Genomic DNA, 19,900 nt, shown 5'->3' on the forward strand with positions numbered 1-19,900 from the left:
ATTGAAAGCAAGGGAGCAAAACATTCAGAACACAGAGATGATAAAGAACAAAACAGGCTATAAATGGGAGACAGCTGGAGACAGCAGTTCTGAAACTATAATCTTCCTTTATTTATATCTTAAACAGAGCAATCATTTCACTTCCTTGACATTAGCAAAGCAGAACTCTGATTCACTGAAAACTCAGACTTTGTTCTGATCCTCTGTATGTAGGTTTAAGTCCTTGGTGACACTGTAACTACTGAGTGCATTAAAAATCAAATACAGAGTTATTCTGCATACATTGTCACAGGGTACTGATGATAAACATCTCTGACCTATAAAAACTGAAAGGAACAAGGAATGTTATCTGCACCATAACAGGAATAATTAGTTAGAAAGTAGAGCATCCTTGTCAAACATCGGGGAAAAAATCCTCCCAACTTGGCATTGCCTCATGTATTCCTACTATTCTGATCATCTTTGTGTGAATCTAAACTTCCTTGAGTTGAGCAGAATCATCCTGGTGCATTCTATCATAAATACATTTAAATAGGTCTACGCGAACCCAAAAATCCAGTGAGAAAAGAGTTGGAAAGAAGATACTGAGACCATTTCAGCCATTTTAGGGAGGATTGTGCCAGAATCCCCAGGCTGCAAAAAACACTCTTGATGGTTCAGCATCATTGCAAAAGACATGGTAATGCAGGCCTAAATCTAAGGCAGCGGAGGCAGCAGCAGGAGGCATATTTGCTGAATATGAAGAGCAGATTCCATTCCCATAGATATGAAAATAGAAAGGAAACATGAAGGAGAAAGCTGTGGGGTATGCAGGTGGCGTAAGGCAATTTACTCACTAAAATGAGAGGCTGATCTTTCAATATGTGTGAGAAATAATCTTATCAGGACATAATTTTTTCTGAAGTGTAAAGCATTAGGCTTTCAATCTTCAGCTAAAAACATCATTACAATTTTATTCTACCAGAAAGCCTTATTTAATAAAACCCCAAATGAGTGCACTTTTATTTTTTTTACTGTATGCATTCTAAAGAATGGACATTTGTCTCTGCCTTGCCTTGCTATAATTCCTCTATAAGCAGAAAAACAAAAATCACTTAAACCCAACAGTTCTATGCTCAATTGCTAAAAAATAAATAGACACTCTTTGCTATAATTTTATAGCTAAAAAAATGACAGGATACCACCCAGTGCTTACAGGAACCTGGGGGAATCTATAAACTTGGGGCTAAATGCAGCATTTCTCCAGCTGAAGAACAACCCACAGCTCCAATTACTAGGCCACTTGAGGATTCTGCAAGTATGATTGCTTTGATAGCCACACACCACAGCCCCTGACTGCTGGGGAGAGGAGTTATATAAACAAAAAAGTCTCACTGATTTGCTTTGAGAACTCACCTTATTTGCCTGAAAATTAGAGCCAAGCACCACCTAAGACTTGTGCATGGAACTGACAGGAGAAATACAGGGAATAGCTGTAACCAGGTCAGCCCCTTCTCCCAGGTAACCAGTGACAGGACAAAAGGATAGAGCCTTAAGCTCCATCAGGAAAGGCTCAGGTCAGAGAGCATGAGGACTTTCTTTGTGGAAAGGGATGCCAAGCATCAGAATGGAGTGCACAGGGAGATGGTGGAGTCACCATCCCTGAAGGTGTTCAAGAAATGACTGGATATGGCACTCAGGTCCATGATCTAGTTGACACAGTGATCAGTCAAAGGTGGACTCAATGATCCAATTTAAATGATTGTGTAATTCTGTAATTTAAATATATTTGTGTGACGGTGTTCACAGGGGTCTCAAGTTGAGGGAAGAGACAAGGATCTGACTCCATGTTTCAGAAGGCTTGATTTATTATTTTATCATATATATTACATTAAAACTATTCTAAAAGAATAGAAGAAAGGATTTCATCAGAAGCCTAGCTAAGAAAGAAAAAGAAAGAATGATAAAAAAGGCAGCTGTGTTGGACTCTCTGTCCGAGCCAGCTGGGCTGTGATTGGCCATTAATTAGAAACATCCAACATGGGCCAATCACAGATCCACCTGTTGCATTCCACAGCAGCAGATAATCATTGTTTACATTTTGTTCCTGAGGCCTCTCAGCTTCTCAGGAGGAAAAATCCTAAAGAAAGGACTTTTCATAAAAGATGTTTACAACATATTTGAAACCTTTCTCCAATGGTTTTCAGCAATGGAGCAAGTATAAGGTACATATAGGTCTGTGATATCTTTGACTTTACTCATTATACATTAATTTTTTTTGCAAAGTACTTCAAATGTTAAGTATCATTTGGCATACAGCCTCCTGGTCATAATATCCTTAATTACCTTGAATGTTTGAAGAAATTCCATTAATTTCTGGTGTGTGCATGTACATATCTATATATTTATATATTTCATCAAAATATTAATAATAATTAATAATAATGTACATTAAAAATAAGAGAACATCTACTTATTTTAGGATCAGATTTACTTTAAATGTCTGAAAAACAACAAGAGATAAAACCTGTTTTCAAACCAATAGAAATTTTAAATATTTGGGCAGTATCCCAGATATATAGATTTTTTTCTACTTAAGTATTAAAGCTTTTTAAAATTGGGCCCAAAGTACAATAAGCATAAGCAAATTATAAATCAATTTTTTAACAAAAAACTAGATGCTAATGCAGTTACAGACTTTGCTTCTTGGACTATTGGTTCTTAGTTTTGCATGTTTTGTCTTTTGAGGCATTTCAGGTACTTGAGGTTATGTCTGAGGCAAGGTTTTAGAGCTGACACATTGTAATCTGGGCCCTTTCACACCTCTGAGATGCAATCAGGGTTATCAAGAAGTTTAATTTTCCTCTCCTTAGTTGCAGATGAGCAGGCAAAAATTCATTAATACTATTATTAGGTATTAATTAGGTTAGGTACTTTTATTTAATTACTATGTGGCACAGCTATTGTGTTTTGAAGAGATTTTGGAATTAAGCATTTGGAATTAGGTGATGAGGAAATAAAATAAAATAAGACTAAGGCAACAAAAAAACCCCAAAAAGTTTAAAAACCCAACATACAAACATTTTCTTAGCTCTTTAAAAGCAGAAACAATATAAGTTGTCTCTAAATAATTCACATGAGGTGCCAAGCCAGCTTCTCAGAAGCAACATTTCCATTTCATTTACAAGTTTCCCCAAATGTTTAATTAAAATTCAAAGGCTGTGCTAGAAGATAAACTAAAGTACTTTCAGGTACAGAGGTTTTGTGGCTGGGGGTTTTATGAGTTTTAGACAGGTTACCTTCTTCCTTTATCTTTTTCAGCAACTGGCACTTATAAATGACACATTTTTTTTTAAATGCTGAATTTCTAAATTCAGGACACTAAATAAAGGCTGGTGAGATGTGACAGTGGCACATTCTGCTCTCCTGTGGCCTTTCCTCCACTCTTTTGCCTGCTCTCCTGCTCAGTCCTGCTCTCCTGCCCTTCATTGCAGAGCCTGATTTTCCCGGTGATGAGGAGATAATGGACCCTCGGAGAAATATGACACAGGGTAATAATGGTCCTCCCTACAGAAGTAGTCCATTTTAATTTCATGGTTGTTGCATTATCCCACATGTTTTCTCACAAGACATTACAGCAGGATCACAATAACTCCACCACTGCTGTGTACATAAAGCAAAATTAGGTTTAAAAGTGCTATTCTTTGAAGTATTTTCTTTCCCTAGGTTGTATAAAGCATGAATTTATAATGATTGGATCTTCCATTTTGCTCCCTTTTTCAGGTAAAAAAAGCACTTTCATTCTACAGATGCATGTATGCTCAGAGCTAAATCTAAAGGCTTTTGTTTCAGCATAAGGGAGAGACCTGAGACCAAGCACACAGTATACAGGAGCTAATATTCAATGGCAAATTATTTTGAACCAGTAACATTGAAAAGAGAGGGATATTCATGAAAGAAAGGGAAAAAAAAAGATATTTTTAGTAAGGTTTTTCTTAAGAGGTATTAAATGTATTTTATTTCTTTGGTTTTTTTCAGGAATCCTATCACAAATGGTTGATAAGGCCTTTTGTTTAAATAATGTAGCTAAAATTTTGATTATCCTTAATAAAAAAATCTGAAACTTTTAAAATCATTCTTGCATATTTTAATTAAGTGCAAGAAATTATATCCCTCCTTAATAACACACATATTCCTACTACTGATGCAGGCCTAGGAAACTCATTCATGAAATTTTTTTAAAGATAATTTTTGACATTTGCAGCATCTTGGTGGACGTTTTGTATTTCAACAGAGCCCTCTAATGAAAAGCTCTTTTGACAGTGAATGTGACCCCGCCCATGCATAAAATGTCTTTATCTGCATGTTTTGCTGTGGTAGAAAAATTCTGAATGGGCTGGTGCATGAGTTCACTTTAGTTACTGACCAGTATTATGAGGTATTGACCAGTATCATGGGTTATTAAAGTCTCAGGAAAAGAAAAAAAAACAGTCAAAAATAAAGCACCACCACAACACCACCATACATATTTAAAGTAACTCCTCAGAATTATAAGTTACCCAAAGCTCAACTTGCAAAAGCATTTGTTTGATCAGTGCCATGTCTCTGGCAGTGGTCAGCAGCAGATACTTATCAACAATAGAACAATATTCCCTGAAGATATGACCCCCATTTCAAAGGATTTAAAGATTGTAGACTTCCTAAATTTGGGATGTTGACATACATTTCCTAACAGCTCTTGATAGATTTTCATGAATTTTTCTTACACACTTTAATGTAGGGGGGTTTGATTTTCAAAGCTCTGAGCACCTACATGACTGCATTGTGTATTTTCTGTTCTAATCTACAACATCACTGGCAATATTTTTAGCAATGCCGCTTATGAGGAAAATGTGCAACCACAGATATGTGGCATGATCTCAAAGAGGCATTCTGTGAGCAAAAGAAAAGGATATACCAATAATTTCACACTTACTGTCACAAGTCACTAGCATGAAGGCAAAAATTTCATAATTGGGGTTCCCAAATAAATAGTGTATGGACATTAATCCTGTTGGAGATTCCTTGTGCAAGCCACTGGTTCAGCCTGGGTGAATTTTCCTAGGTAATGGCAAGGTGGAGAGACAAAAAACAATGGCACGGAACCTACTGATTATTAGCAACAAATTGTTGCTATTTTGAGTGATAAAGTCTTTTGGCCAGTTTTAAGATAGGAAGTTAATTGGTTTTGTTGTGTGACTTTTTCATTTATTAATTATAATAAAAACCTCTACATTTTTTCAAGCATTGTTTCCTTTTATCACACCATATCTGTCTCCCTCTTATTTTCAACAGTCTTGTTCTAGGGCATTTACAGATGATAAAAGGTGTGAATGATTTTTTTAGGTTTTTTTTAAATTTCTCCTACTGCTTTGTGAGTTAATATTTTCCAGAGGTTTAGCTAGTACAGGATGTATTCTCAACATCTTTTTATTTCAATTTTCCAGGTCTGTTCAGTGTCAACATTCTCAAAATATTAAGGCAAGAAGACTTTTAAAGTAGGCTTCAATTATGACCACAAATCCCTCAGTCAGCAAAGGAGAAAAGAGGGATAAACTTGGAGCTAAGTCAGAAACATGCCTTGAATGGTTGGGTTTTTTCCTGGTTAATCTTTTGATGTAACAGTTGCATCAGAAGCAAAGGTGAAATTGTGTTCCTTCCTGCACACATCCCATCCTCTCACTGTAGATGTGTAAGAGGAGGAGATCAGGAAAGTTTTATCTTCTCATTCAAGGCAAGGAAAAGAAATTATTCAAAGTGCAAAATACACACTTTCATCTGCCTTGTAATGTGCATTTGAACAGATATGCTTCTTTACAGCTGGTTTTTCATAACACTCTTGAACTTCACATTTTTCTAAGGTTTTTTTAGGAACTTTACAGTAGTCTGCAACATGGAATCTCCACAAATTCTGCTAGAAATGGGGGAGCTTTTGTGTGTTGAGAGCCATTTATTAAAGTGACATTGAGACTGTTTTGTCCCCTTGTCATGTACAGAGCAATAGATTTACTGTTAACATCCAGTAAAAACAGTGGAGTGGCTAAACACAAGTAAATAATGTCTAGTGAAAAATAACCCTGTGATCCACTTGATCTCCACTTCCAAAATACTTTTTGTTGTGGCTTAGAAAGAGGCAGACAAACTAGAAGTGAAAAAAGATGAGAGTTGCTCACTGAGAAAATAAACTCACATGTAAAGGAGTACAATGGGCACATTAGCCATTAAAAATAGAAAGATAAATAAAAGCAGAAGTCTCTACCCAGAACATTGTTGGTATAATCTATAATCACTCAATCCATGCTATATTTGCCTACTGCAATAGGTAGGCAAAGCTTATTGATCCAGTCCTCATTTAGACTCATTCCCTCTCCACACACATATGCTTTTCTCCCTTTCTGTGTACACTAGACAGAGATTTACAATAAAACAGACAATAATTCCTGGATCCATTTTTCTACATCCCATTCAGATGTAATAGGATTTCAAATTAATGCATACTGCCAAACATTCATAAGCGAAAAATTAAATATTTTCTTAGATCTTGCTTTTTAAATATCTTCTTCTATCTATCTGAAATGCTTTAGTTTCTTTTTTTTAGTAAACCTAAATAGTTCTATAGAATCTGTGCATTTTACCTGTTCAGAGTATATCTGTACTCAGAGCTCCAGTTTTACAAGACAACATCTTGAATTTGCACGTCAGTTCTTCAACTCACTGAAATATGTATAAAAATGATGACACCTCAATAAGATATAAAGGCACACAAGAGCAGTTGGAATGTTATGTCTCTTTATGTAGACAGTAGCATAAATGTTTATCAGCAACATAAACTAAAGTTGAAATTTTTTTTGTGATAGTATTTCAGTAAAATGATAAACCAACTCCAAAATTACTGAGATTAAGTGAAATAAAGAGGTCTAGATGACAGAAAACTTATGTGGTCTGATATGTCACCAGAAGGCCAATGCCTCAGTATTCTTTGTTCTGTACCACTCTAGAAAATGACAGGAACTGGTTTCTTTGAAATATTTTTGTTTTGTTCATTTGCTAAATCATTCCAGAGCCTTTTATATAACTTTCTCTTCACCCTGCAGAACTCAAGCCCATACCTCCAAGGAATGTCTATAATTGCTGTGAGGAGGTGCATATTTCTCCTGTTGTGGTTGTCTCACTTTGCATAAGAGAAATAGTTAACTGGAGCATGAATGTCTGGGAAACTGAGAACAGCTCATGCATTCTCCTCTCTCCTCAGTGCAGGTTTTGTGTTTCTTCCAGCAATTAATGTAAAAAACATTCAGTCTGGAGAGTCTGGTATTAAAAAGTCCTTACTTTTTCCCTCTTTCTTGTGTCTGGAGTGCTTTAAGCAGATTGTGAGGATCAAGGTAAGTTTGCTTGCCAGTCCAAGCAGTAAACTGTATCTTCCCAATAGAAAAGTTTTGACTACTCAGAAATTTGCTCAGTATAAAATTAATTTGTGAGAATTTTCTTCCATGGAGGGACTATGAGCTTTAAATTTCTCCCCCAAAAACTGGATGTTTGATTTTAGTCTTCAGATGGGCACAATATCTTCACCCTGAGATGCATTTTGAGAACTGATGATTGGAATTAACCATGCAAGCAGCACCTACACATACTACAAAGGAACATTTTCATACCAGAGACATGCAGGTAGGATTTGGTGTTGTCCTGTCCTTCTCTAAAATTACTGGTGGGACTGGTGGACTGGTGCTTTCTTTTTAACTGTGAGGGTTTTTTACTGTGATCTTAAACTGAAGATTAAACCAATAACATGAGCTTTATGTTCTGTTTTGAAAAGAGTGAAATATGTAGCCACACTTGTCATACATCTAAAGGGAATTCTCTAATCTGGGGGAAGTTGCTCAAAATATTATCTCCTAGTGTCTTGTGCTTTACCCATTAAGCTGGCAGCTTCATTGTTTCTGAAGAAAATTGACACAAAAGAAAGTTTTAACAAAATCAAAAGCAGTTGTTTAGGGCTGGGGCCATGCTCCATACAGAATATTATAAGCATATGTTCATCCTTGTTCACACTGTCTCCTCTTTCAGTCCTGCTCCCTCAGCCATAAGGAACATCAAATGAAACTTTGAATGGATGGGGACTATAAACAAAATAATTTCTAAACTTTGTTTATTGATGATGCACAAAAGCTTGCAATAGTAGATTATTTTTATGACTAATGTTTGCCATAGAATTTGTTCTTTCATTCATGAACAACCTCTGATTTTATCTGAGTTGCTTTCAGATCAGTTACAAAAGCTGAATGCTTACCATGCATAATTATCAAGGTATGGATTATTCCCTGATAGTCACAATATGACTCTTTTCCTACCAAATGCCAAAAGTATTATTTAATAAGAATGTGATGCATAAGCCAGTTCCTGTCTGAAATTGTAGAAGTTTGGAATAAAATCTATCTACGTGAGAAAATATTCATGAGTACTTTGCAACTGACAGAGCATGTGTGAATTATGAATAACACAGCTTCAGGGCAATCAAATTTGGTTCCAGTGCTGGTCAATTCTACAGTATAAACATTATAGTAAAGAATCATTATCAGCCCAGGTAATAAAATCTTAGAGATTCTGTGACTTGAGTTATTGCCTTAGCCAAAACCAAAAGGCAGTCTATTCCTCACACACTTCTTAGTAAGATCCATTCTCATTACCTAACAAGCACTACTAAGGTAAAGTGGAAGCCTTCCTGAGAGACTTGTTCACCTAACCACAGTATAAAACCTAAAGACAAGGCTTTCACCTGCTCAGGGACTCCAAGACCCCTCACCAGTCAACATATCCAGGAACTGGCTCACTCAGACACAACATCCGCCCACTTCTTCACTACATCCTGACATTATTAACTTTCCAGCCATAGGAATTCTGTAAGCTGGAAGTGCAGTGGGTCTTTGGCAGGTATTTCAATGGAAGAGGGGAACAGAGACTGGTAGAGAGTGCAGTATTCAACTGCAAGGCAGATGCTTGCCTGTGTCTTTTTTCCTGTCATGGTCAAGGCTGAGTACTTTACACATTCAGGAAAGGAGGAATGGAAAACCTCAATTTTCCAAGAGGAGACTAGAAAAACTAGTACTTTCAGCACAGTTATGTAGAGAGAGCAATTAAACTCCATTCTTGCAAATAATCTTAAATGTCTAATTTCTGCAAGAATATATCATGTACAACTGCCAATGTCACAGGCTTTGTTTCCTTTAAAGGTCTTCTGTGGTTATAAATTTGTGAATGGAACAAATTGAGCAGTGTATTCTTTTCATCAGGAATATATACATACACACACACAAAAAAATATTCACCCAAGAAGCAGCACATATCACACATCCAGAAGAACAGAACTCAGTACAGAAGTGAACTATTGCATCAAAAGGGGCCTTCCAAACCGCTGTACCAAAACGTTGTTCCAAATATGAGTGAACTAACTGTAGAACCTGTGCATCTAATTCTTGAATAAGCAAGGTTCTTGATCACTTACCTGGTCTTAAGATTACTGAAAGCAGAAGAGCAAACTTAATTCCATAAATTTAAATTGATACTGTATAACTTCTTGAGCAGGATCTTGTGAGCAAACCCCAGAAAATATAGATAATTTTTTCTGACACAATGGAAATTTTTAAAGCCACCTCTTTATTGACATCCGCTTTAAAATTAAAAGATCAAGGAGAATGAGGAAGCAAATTCATTGATATGGTTAGATTATCCTTAGTAAGGTTTCAAGTTTTTAATTTTGTAAAACCTATTTTGAAAAACACAATTTGCTTATATCCAATCTGAGTTTTGCTTTTTTATTTGAGGAGGGAATATAAACCTGTGGAGTAAGCAAGAATATCAAGTTCAGCTAATACACAGCGCATGCTGCATTGCATTTCTCTTAAACATTTTATTTGGTGTTTCATAAAGGAAGGACCTCACAGAAAACTAACTAAAGAATTGAAATACTAAGCTTCCTTCTCTCCAAGACATTTTTGGTTTGTTTTTAAAGCAATTACACAAAGTGCTCTAATTGTTACTTACTTTGGGAAGGGTTTACTACCACAAGATGCAGACTAGACCAAGGATATTTTGAGAGTTTTTAGAAAAATACACAGCGATGCCAGACTGTTACACCTTTGGAGCATTTGGGTTTACATGAATTTTACCTCTTGCAAGCAGTGGGGAAATAAAGCCTGCAACTTTGGCAGTTTACTTTAGATGATGCATTCCATTTCATAGAAATTCGTTACAGTAGTTAAGCAAAACAATGGTGCTTCTATTTTCAAGCCATGTTATTTTTTAACATGTACCAGAGCTGCCATGCAGGCAGCCTGCCTGCCTGCTCTGAGAGAAAGTTTCATATTCCAAAAGGCTTCCATTCCCCTAACTCCCTAATGGTGAAAATAAATCAATTTCATCTGCTGGTAATTTCATTTCTTCTTCCCCCTCCTCCTCCTTTTTTTTTTTTTTCCGTTTCCCTCTCCTTCCTTTGTGGGCTCCTTTCCACAATGCCATATGGCAGCTGAAGGAAGGGTAGAGCAATGATCTGCATTTTCAGCTCTAACAAAAGATGCAATAGTGTCAAAGAGGCTCATGAATGCATGAGACATACAAGCATAGAGAAGTGCCTCCAGTCGTGTCAGGAAGGACTAAAGGAAAGCCTAATAAACCTGACGTTGCTTTAGTGTAGAGAAAGGCAGCAGTGCTTCTCTCAGTAGTTCATCTTGCTCCCATCCACCTCCCACTAGCCCCCTCTCCCCTCCCACCCCTTTGGTTCCATGCCAAAATCCCATTAGCTCTATTAATGACATGTGGTTCAAAGTAAAAGCATGTGGCAGAACAAGAAAGGCACAAAATCAACCATCCTATCCATTCGTTTTTGATACATGTATCACGAGATAGAAGTATTTCAGTAAGGGGCCATGTCAGCTTGCCTATGTGAACAGCAAAGTGAAAAAATGCAGCATGAGGCTGTAATCAGTTTCTCAGCTGTCCTAATTCATCTCCCTAAAGCCTTAACATATGAATGGTTGAAACTTAATTTTAAAACGCTGACAAAGTTTTCAGCATTTGTATTCAAAGCGCAGCTTGGGCTTTGTCTGCCCCTCGCCCTCCCCGAGACTTTAAGCTGCCTAAAATGCACTCCTGAGTGGCTTTGTGTGGCAGAATGAATACATGCTGCACCACTGCAACCACTTAGGACTCCCTCAGTTAAACAGAAAAAAGGCATGGCTGAATTCTGCTGTAAGGGTCAGAGAGATACAGCACTTCAGTACTGGACTATGTGTAAGGGCTGCCCATGATAAGGTTTGCTGTATTTATGAATTATTTAGACCAAGCATGTTTGTTACTTGATTTGCCTTCTCTTAAAAGCATTTTTTCCTACAAGAAAAAAAAATGGAATCTCTTTTCAAGCTGAAGTAAATCCTAGTTCTGGCAAGCAAGTGAGGCAGTGTCTGTTATATTTATAAGGCAGCACTACATTTTATTACTACAAAGTTGTAGAAAAGTACAGCATTATTGATTGACTAAATAATAAATATCCTGTTTTTTGACTTGTGCCTCAGAAGTCAGCAAGATTTGCCAAAGTCCCATTTTAAATAATAATAATAATAATAATAATAATAATAATAATAATAATAATCATCATCATCATCATCATAATCATCATCATCATCATCATCATCATCATCATATTAATATATTTTTTAAAACACCTGAATCACTTCCAGATATATAAACTCAATCTTTCAATATTTGCACATGCTTTTCTGATTATCCCCAAATAACTCAGAAAATAACTATTGACCTGTAGCCGTCTAGAGGGCAAAAGAGTAAAGGTGAGAGTTTCTATTGGATTTAGCTGCACTTCAAGCCTGGCTGGATTTGCTGGTCATGGCAACCACCCTTTAAACCCTTAACTGTCAGGCAGAGCAGAACTGCAACAAAATAAGTCAGCTATTCAACACTTCCTTTTCTCTTTAAGAACATCTGTTTACATAGCTCATGTCCACTCAGCAGGGTGTGGATATTTTATCAGCAGAACAGCAGCTGGGGCTGCTTAGGGATCCAGAAATCTGTCATCTGTTTTTTTGACTGTTTTTTTACACTTTAACATTTGTATTGCATTTAACTATGGGTCTTGCACAATTTCAATTTTATTTTTTTTAATCATGTTATGGCAAATCTAAGCATCATTTCAAGTCAAGATAAAGGAAATATCTTTGCCCAAACCCAGAATCTTGGATATGAAGATATTTAATATTTTGATTGGAAGTACCATTAATGCCTGCACTTTTAAAGATGAAAATAGCTTCAGGCTCTAGAATCACCAGCGCTCTAGTACATATCAGCCACAGACTACTGATTTCCTCTTGAATTCCACCAAAAGTTTAGTATCCCTTTGAAAACTAGCCTCCATTTCCTTTTCTATATTTATCTATCTATATATATATCTATAATCTATATCTAATCTGTATCTATATATCTATACCTATATCTATATCATCTATATCTATATATCTATATAATTTATATCTATGTCTATATCTAATCTATATCTCTTTATTTAGACTTCTTTGATGTAAATTGATCATCAGCTTTATCAGAAACTCATGTCTTCCATGTTTGTGGATATAACTCAGTCAATACCGTGGCTGGTGTGCCCAGACACTGGCAGTACATCCACTTTGGCTCGAGGTTTGAGGCAACACTCTTGGCTTTACATGTTTGCATCTTTGTGGGCACATCAGTCAGAGTGACTCACTGTCTGCTAACTAGAAATCTCTATACTCATCCTAGTGAGCTCACCTGTGGTTTGGGACTTAGCCCATACCTTCCTTCATAGTGTGCTATGCTCCATATGAACCTAAACTAGGTATTTTGGGAAAATGTCAATGTACATTTTTCAAGAGCACAAGGGATAACTGTTACTTCCATTTCCTTTTACCAAACAACATAATTGTGTTGCTTTTTGTGTTTAAGTATTATTTGCAGAAAAAATGTAATCTTTCAGGAGGATTTAACATCATTAGTAAAAACTGAAAATATTTAGCTGGAGAAATAGACAATCTCTTGACCTACCAAAGGCATGCTAGATTACCTATCACCACCACAGCAACATCTCTTTTGGATTAGAAATATTGCTTTTACACCTTGAATACCAGGGCTACTTGTGCAAACCCAAAGACATTAACAACAAGAGAGAAGAGATTCAACATTTCCCTGATGATCTGGATAGTGACAAACATGCTTCATCCATGTGACATTCGAGCACCCTCTTTTTTCTTTTTTAGCTTTTCTCAATGCCTCAGTTCTTCAGATTTGGTCCAGGTGGGTAAAATGCTTTCTGCCAAGCTGTAGCAGGGAAGTATGAAATCTCCTATCTCATTTCATGGATTAGCTAAAATACACTGAGGCTTGAGCATAAAGTGACTTGAAAGAGAGGTTCATTCCCTGGTCTAACAGCCCTACGATAAGAACTATCAGCAAAAGCATAAGATGGGGAAAATCATAAGGAGGTAAGTTTTAAATTAGAAGAATTTTCTTTCAATATATTTTCCCTCCTCTTAGTCATAATTTTATCTACCATGCTTGAAATTTTAAGTATGACACCACAGGTCTCTCTGGCTGTAGCAATTTTTTTCCTAGCTGTTAAAAAATTAATTTCTAATAAGATTCTATTACTCCCAGCTATTTCTCTCAGGAGTTGTAACAATTCCTCTGAAAACAGACCAGCAGCTTTGGTACAATCTTACTCCACGTAACCAGAACAAGGTGTGTTGCTAGTAAATCCTGCAACTAGATGTGACAAGAATAAAAAAAAACCTTATTTTCATTTCCTCCCTGCCACCCAGAGAGGTAGTAGTGAACGACATTTTGAAGTTTTCTGATTCCAGATGCAGCGTTAATTGCCAGACATCAGTGAGAGAATGCAGCTGATGTTATAAACATTATTTCCCACAGCTTTGACATTAAGCAGAGACAGTACAGGAGGGGTCATTTCTCATGTGTGAGATTGACAAATAAAGGAAGTTAATGTGGAGTAAACATGTAGATTCCAACAGATTAATTAAAAAGGCATTTTCATTATCTTTGATGTTTATGAAACAGACCTTGTGTTTAGATAAATTAAAACCAGGGTATATACTATAAATTATACAGAGAGACTTGAAATGTTATGCACACAGGACTGAAAGAAAATTTTACATGGGCTCCATAATTTTGTCTCAAAAGCCCTAATGCTGCATTTTTTTTTATATTTAAGTGGATTCAGTCTTGCTCAATACACATCTGGTTATGCATAAAATTAAAACCAAATGTCTCATTCTGTTAGTGGAATGTTTTAAAATATTTTTTAAGTTACTTGAATTTGGCGTAGCCTTTTATGTGTTTTTTTTAATCTTTGGACTGAAAACCAGCATTTGTTGTGAGCATCTGACGTTCAAATGTTTAATATTTCAGCTTCCTTTTTTAAATGTGACTGTTCATATTTCATATTTTTTTATTTCATATTTGAATGTGACTGTTCATAGCTGTTCATATAGGCTATGTGAAATGTTGTTTTCCTTTGATTACAGGAGTAAGAATTAGAATAAGAAGATAAAGTAATTTGGGGTCTCAAACTGTGTTGACAGGCAGCAGCTCTAGAGCAGTAATGCATCTTAAGAAACATGAAGAATTTCAATTCTGAGCTGTAAGGGACTTGCTGTCTGGCAAAAATTCATAGGAACAAGTTCTGAACCTGTATTATGTGCAGAATTTCATTTTCCCTGATGGCAAACAACTGCCTATGGATGCACTGTCCCGACTATAATGGGTATTTTTAGATCCTTGCCCAGACCATATTTTTTTTTCTTCTGCTCATGGTTCTGAGGAAGAGCTGTTGTAAACAATATTGCATTTCATGTAACAATATAGTGGGAACATTTTATCTGATAAACCTAGGATTCACTGAGCAGAATTGCCTTTAAGACCTTCTCTGGACATTCAAATGTTCAGATAGTGGACACGATGATGAAAAGAAGCAGAAGCAGGTCAATAGCAAATTAATCATGTAATGGTTGCAGTCAAAGCTGAAATCAGACTGTTTCTTTGAGCCATTATTGCAAATTAACATTCTTTTCTGGACATCTCAATTTAAAAGTTACCATCCCTGCACACAACACCACCAGTGACACATATCCTAAGGTGCCAGTGAAACCTTGAGAACTTCTCTTATTTTCATATTTTCTCAAGCCAGAGTTACAAAGTGATCTCTGCCATAGTGGCTCAATTATTCACAAATAATATGTATTTAGCTAGAAAGAAAGCACTTTTTCTGAAGTGTCATAACTCTACCTCCTTTTTTCAGGAAATACCTCAGAAATAAAAAACTAATAAGTTCCAGAGAATGTAACAGAGAAAAAGCATTAGAAGTAACATATTCTAATTTTATTCTGATGAATAAACAAGCAGAGGAGCCCGGTAAGTTTTGAACATTGTTAGATTTGCAGCACATGATAGTTACTATATTGGTATAAAGGTATACACACCAAGGAAAAGAGCACATTATTGGCAAAATTACATAGCTACATTGAAGAGTAGGTCATTAGGAGAGTTTTATAAAGATAAAAGATATTTAGCTGCTCTTCCAAAGCTATGTCTTGGGAAAAGTACACACATTTTTAGAGAAAAGCAGGAAATGTTTGGACTTGCATATTTAGGAGAATTGATAAAGAAAAATGATGTTATGCATTTTTCCCCAATTTTCCTGAGCTATGAGGCTCCCTGCTGCAGCAGTGCTGACACAGGTATCACTAATCACCCAGAAATATACATATGACATTTTCAAAGGTGGTGCACTCATCATCTCTTTAGAAGCCAAGATGCCACTAGCACAGCAACAGGATTTAATTTCCTTATCTTCTCATTGATCTGAATATTGCATGGAGAGGCTTGTTATCTCCTGATATTTGGGCAGCAGATAATGGAATGGGTGGCAATTTTGTCCTAACAGAACTGAAAACAGGTATTATGCAATGTATGATAAAATCTAAAGGATATATCAAGTTAGTCTTTCTCATCTTACAGACAGTCCTGTGAAGGGATAATTAATGTTACCTCTCTATTAGCAATTATTAAGGTTTCATTTATTATATTTATATTTAATGAGCCCTATGATCTGCTGTGGAAATAAGACAGGTACAGAAGCTGAGCTGGGCAGTGCCACAGACCTCCTGGCCCTGGTGCAGTGGAATCCATGGGAGAGGTAAACTCAAGGCAAGAACAAAAGTGAAGACATCACGTCTGGTCACTCTGACCCTTCTGACAAGAGAAGATGTAACAAGGACATTGCTGGCACAAAAGAATATAACAGAGGCTTGATAACCAAAAAGATTGTGTTGCTGAGGGAACAGAGGCAAAGGGGTCCCAGTGGAAAATTTTGTAAGGATGTTAGAGAGCTATAAATACTGGTGATTAGTGTAATAAACTGGCTTTGCTTGCATAGCATGGTCCATGTCCATCAATCACCGCAATCTTCAGGAAACAATTCCTTCCAAAACTAAGTGGGAACTCAAAGCTAACACAGAGGTAAGTGCGAAGCAAAACTCCAAATACGAGAGTATTTGGCTTTGGAAATTTGGATAAAGTACCACATTCCAGTTGTTCTTTTTCATTATTCCCAAATGAGATTGTTATGAGAATGATTTTGGAAGAAACCAGAAAACATTCAGGAGATGAAAATTTAGATCTGGGGCTATGTTATGTCTCTAGAACTTACTGGCCTTCTTGTTTTGAAATAAAATTACTTTTGACAGAGGACCAAACTGTGGTGAGAGATGATGCTCTGAAGAATTTAAACTCATGGTAAGAGTAACAGCATTTTCTTTTCACTTGGAAGAGCAACAGATCATCTCTTTTTTCACAGTTTGCCCCTGCAAATTTGGAGACTATCTTTAGCTAAGCTCACAGGAGATCAAAGTTGCTTATGTTTTTTTGTAGGGAGATTAAGAGACTGATATAGACTTTGATGTGCAATAAGGTATCTATCTATCCATCTGTTAAAAAGGAGGGTATCAATACACATAGGAGAAACTTATCTCCTTAAATATAGGTGTTTTGTGCTGGTTGAGATGTTCTAGCTTCTTGTAGACCTCAGCATAAAGGAAAATATGGTAGAGAACCAAGAGGCTCATTATATCTGGAACAATATCTGGCAGCCAAGTAGAATACCTTGAGAGTCTAAAATGATGCTAGAAACCTATACCTACAAACTTTATATTTATGACAACAGTGTCAGGAGGTATTGCTCCTTCTGCATTGTTTTGCACTCTTTTTTTTTTTTTTTCAGGGGTCCTGTCAAAAATGCCTCCTGCATAATACAATTAATTTAAAATGTGGAAATGACTATGGCTTTTTAAGCAATACCACAGTACTACCAGAAACTGTTTCTCTATAACCCAGTGTTACATACAAGTAGAGATATTATTAAAAAAGGCCTCATAAAATCAGGCCCTGCTCTGCTAAATTACCAGCTAGCCTGTTACTTCTTCTAAGTGCAGCTAGCTAACTTCCCATGTGAAAAATCATAAGAATGAAGGCAGTTAACACAACAAACTATTCCAGTAGGAGAACCATTTGCACCTGCAATAAACAATAGATCTGTCACATGAGAATCCATGAAGAAAATATGTAAACTAACCAAATATAGAGAGATTTAACAGATGTACAACCTGGCCATTTACCCACCAATAAACTGATTGTCAGTGTATTGTTAGCTAATTAAGCCTAACACAGTGCCTTCTAATATTTCCTTTAAATATGAGCTTTGTGAAAAAGAATTGGCTTTTCTGCATGAAGAAACTGAGTCCTGTTAGTTGCTTATTAATGCAACAACCCAGGCCAATTCAGTCAATCTCTGAATGACCATTTAGTACCTGGAACAATGGAGGTAAAGGTACAAGTAAACGTACAAGTGAGGTTTTGCATCTCAAATAAGCTATACTCAAACCATACTGACTATTTTGCTAATGCTGTGTATTAGTTTATTTCAGTGAAGTAGGGAAAGGTCTGTTGCACCAGCAATAGTGTGGCCAGCAGGACCAGGGCAGGGATTGTCCCCCTGTACTCAGCACTGGTGAGGCCACACCTCAATGCTGTCTCCAGCTCTGGGCCCCTCACTACAAGAGAGATGTTGAGGTGCTGGAGTGTGTCCAGAGAAGGGCAGTGGAGCTGTGAAGGGTCTGAGAGAGCACAAGGAGCAGCTGAGGGAACTGAGGGTGCTTATCCTGGGTAAAAGGAGGCTCAGGGGGGACCTCATCACTCTCTAAAACTCCCTAAAAGGAGTCTGTAGCCAGCTGGGAGAGCTGGCCTCTTCTCCTCAGTAAGTGATATGATGGGAGGAAATGGCCCCAAGCTGTGCCAGGGGAGGTTCAGGTTTGACATCAGGAGTAATTCCTTCACAAAGAAAGCATGATTAAACACTGGAATGGGCTGCCCAAAGGAAATGGTGGAGTCACCATCCCTGGAGGTGTTTAACAGAAGACTGGATGTGGCACTGAGTGCCATTGTCTGGTGGACAAGGTGGTGACTTGAAATAGGTTGATCTCTCAATGATCTCAGAGGTCTTTTCCAACAGAAATGTTTGTCTGGTGTTACAGACATCTTTTTATGAAAAATCTTTTCTTTAAGATTTTTCCCCCGAGAAGCTGAGAAGCCTCAAGAACAAAATGTAAACAATGATTATCTGCTGCTGTGGAATGCAACAGGTGGATCTATGATTGGTCTCATGTGCTTGTTTGTAATTAATGGCCAATCACAGGCCAGCTGGCTCAGAGAGAGAGTCCGAGACAGCTGCCTTTGTTATCATTCCTTTCTATTCTTAGCTAGCCTTCTGATGAAACCTTTTCTTCTATTCTTTTAGTATATTTTTAATGTAATATATATCATAAAATAATAAATCAAGCCTTCTGAAACATGGAGTCAGATCCTCATCTCTTCCCTCAACCTGAGACCCCTGTGAACACCGTCACAGTCTGGTTCTGTCTGTCTTATTAAGAAACAAACAGAAAGCACCCTTAAAAGCCCAGTAGAAATATAGAGAAATAATTTTAGAAGTAATAAGAACAAGGCAGCAGAAATTTAGGATCCTAACAAGCACCAATATTGACAGTATTTCCAAGGCTGCAAACAATGGATTTCATGAGTATCTGAAGCTAGCAACACAATAGCAAATTAATGTTCTTTCTATAAACTGCAGTATGTTTTGGTGTTACATTGTTATTTTTATAAGCAAGGGAAGTAACCTGTACTAGAGAACACTGAAAGAAGCATTACTGAAAGGCCAGCAGTACAGAATTCAAACCATTGTATACCACCTGCAAATGGGAAATCATATCAGGAGATGCATCCATTACACACAGTACATATAGGGCAAAACCATTTTTCCTGGTCTCTAGCTTTTCTGATTTAAATGAAAACCTTAAGTGCTTTTATTACAGATTTGAGTCTACCCAAAAGAAAATCAATATTTTTCATGCTTCATTTGAGATCAATGGAAACATGCCACTATTTTGAATCACACGAATGTTTTTTGTTAATTGTTAGTTGAATATCACTGCAGACATTGCAAGAACTTTGGCTGTTACGCACGGATACACAGTATAAATTGAGGGGTTTCTATTGAGAATTGAATCTAATCTATGTTTTAAATTTTGGATTTTAAAAAATATTTAACTTCATTTAGAAGCTTAATTCTGAATTGACTAAAGTAAAAATCAATTCTTAAGCTATTGTTGGGAATTTTTTTTTTAAAATGGCCCCAAAACAGAACAAACTTTAGCTTTTTGAAGTCACTGGGTGAGTTAAATTCTATAATTTGCCTAGTGAAATATCGGTAGCC

Source organism: Molothrus aeneus, chromosome 4 (genome assembly GCF_037042795.1).
Source record: "Molothrus aeneus isolate 106 chromosome 4, BPBGC_Maene_1.0, whole genome shotgun sequence".
Taxonomy (NCBI): Eukaryota; Metazoa; Chordata; class Aves; order Passeriformes; family Icteridae; genus Molothrus; species Molothrus aeneus.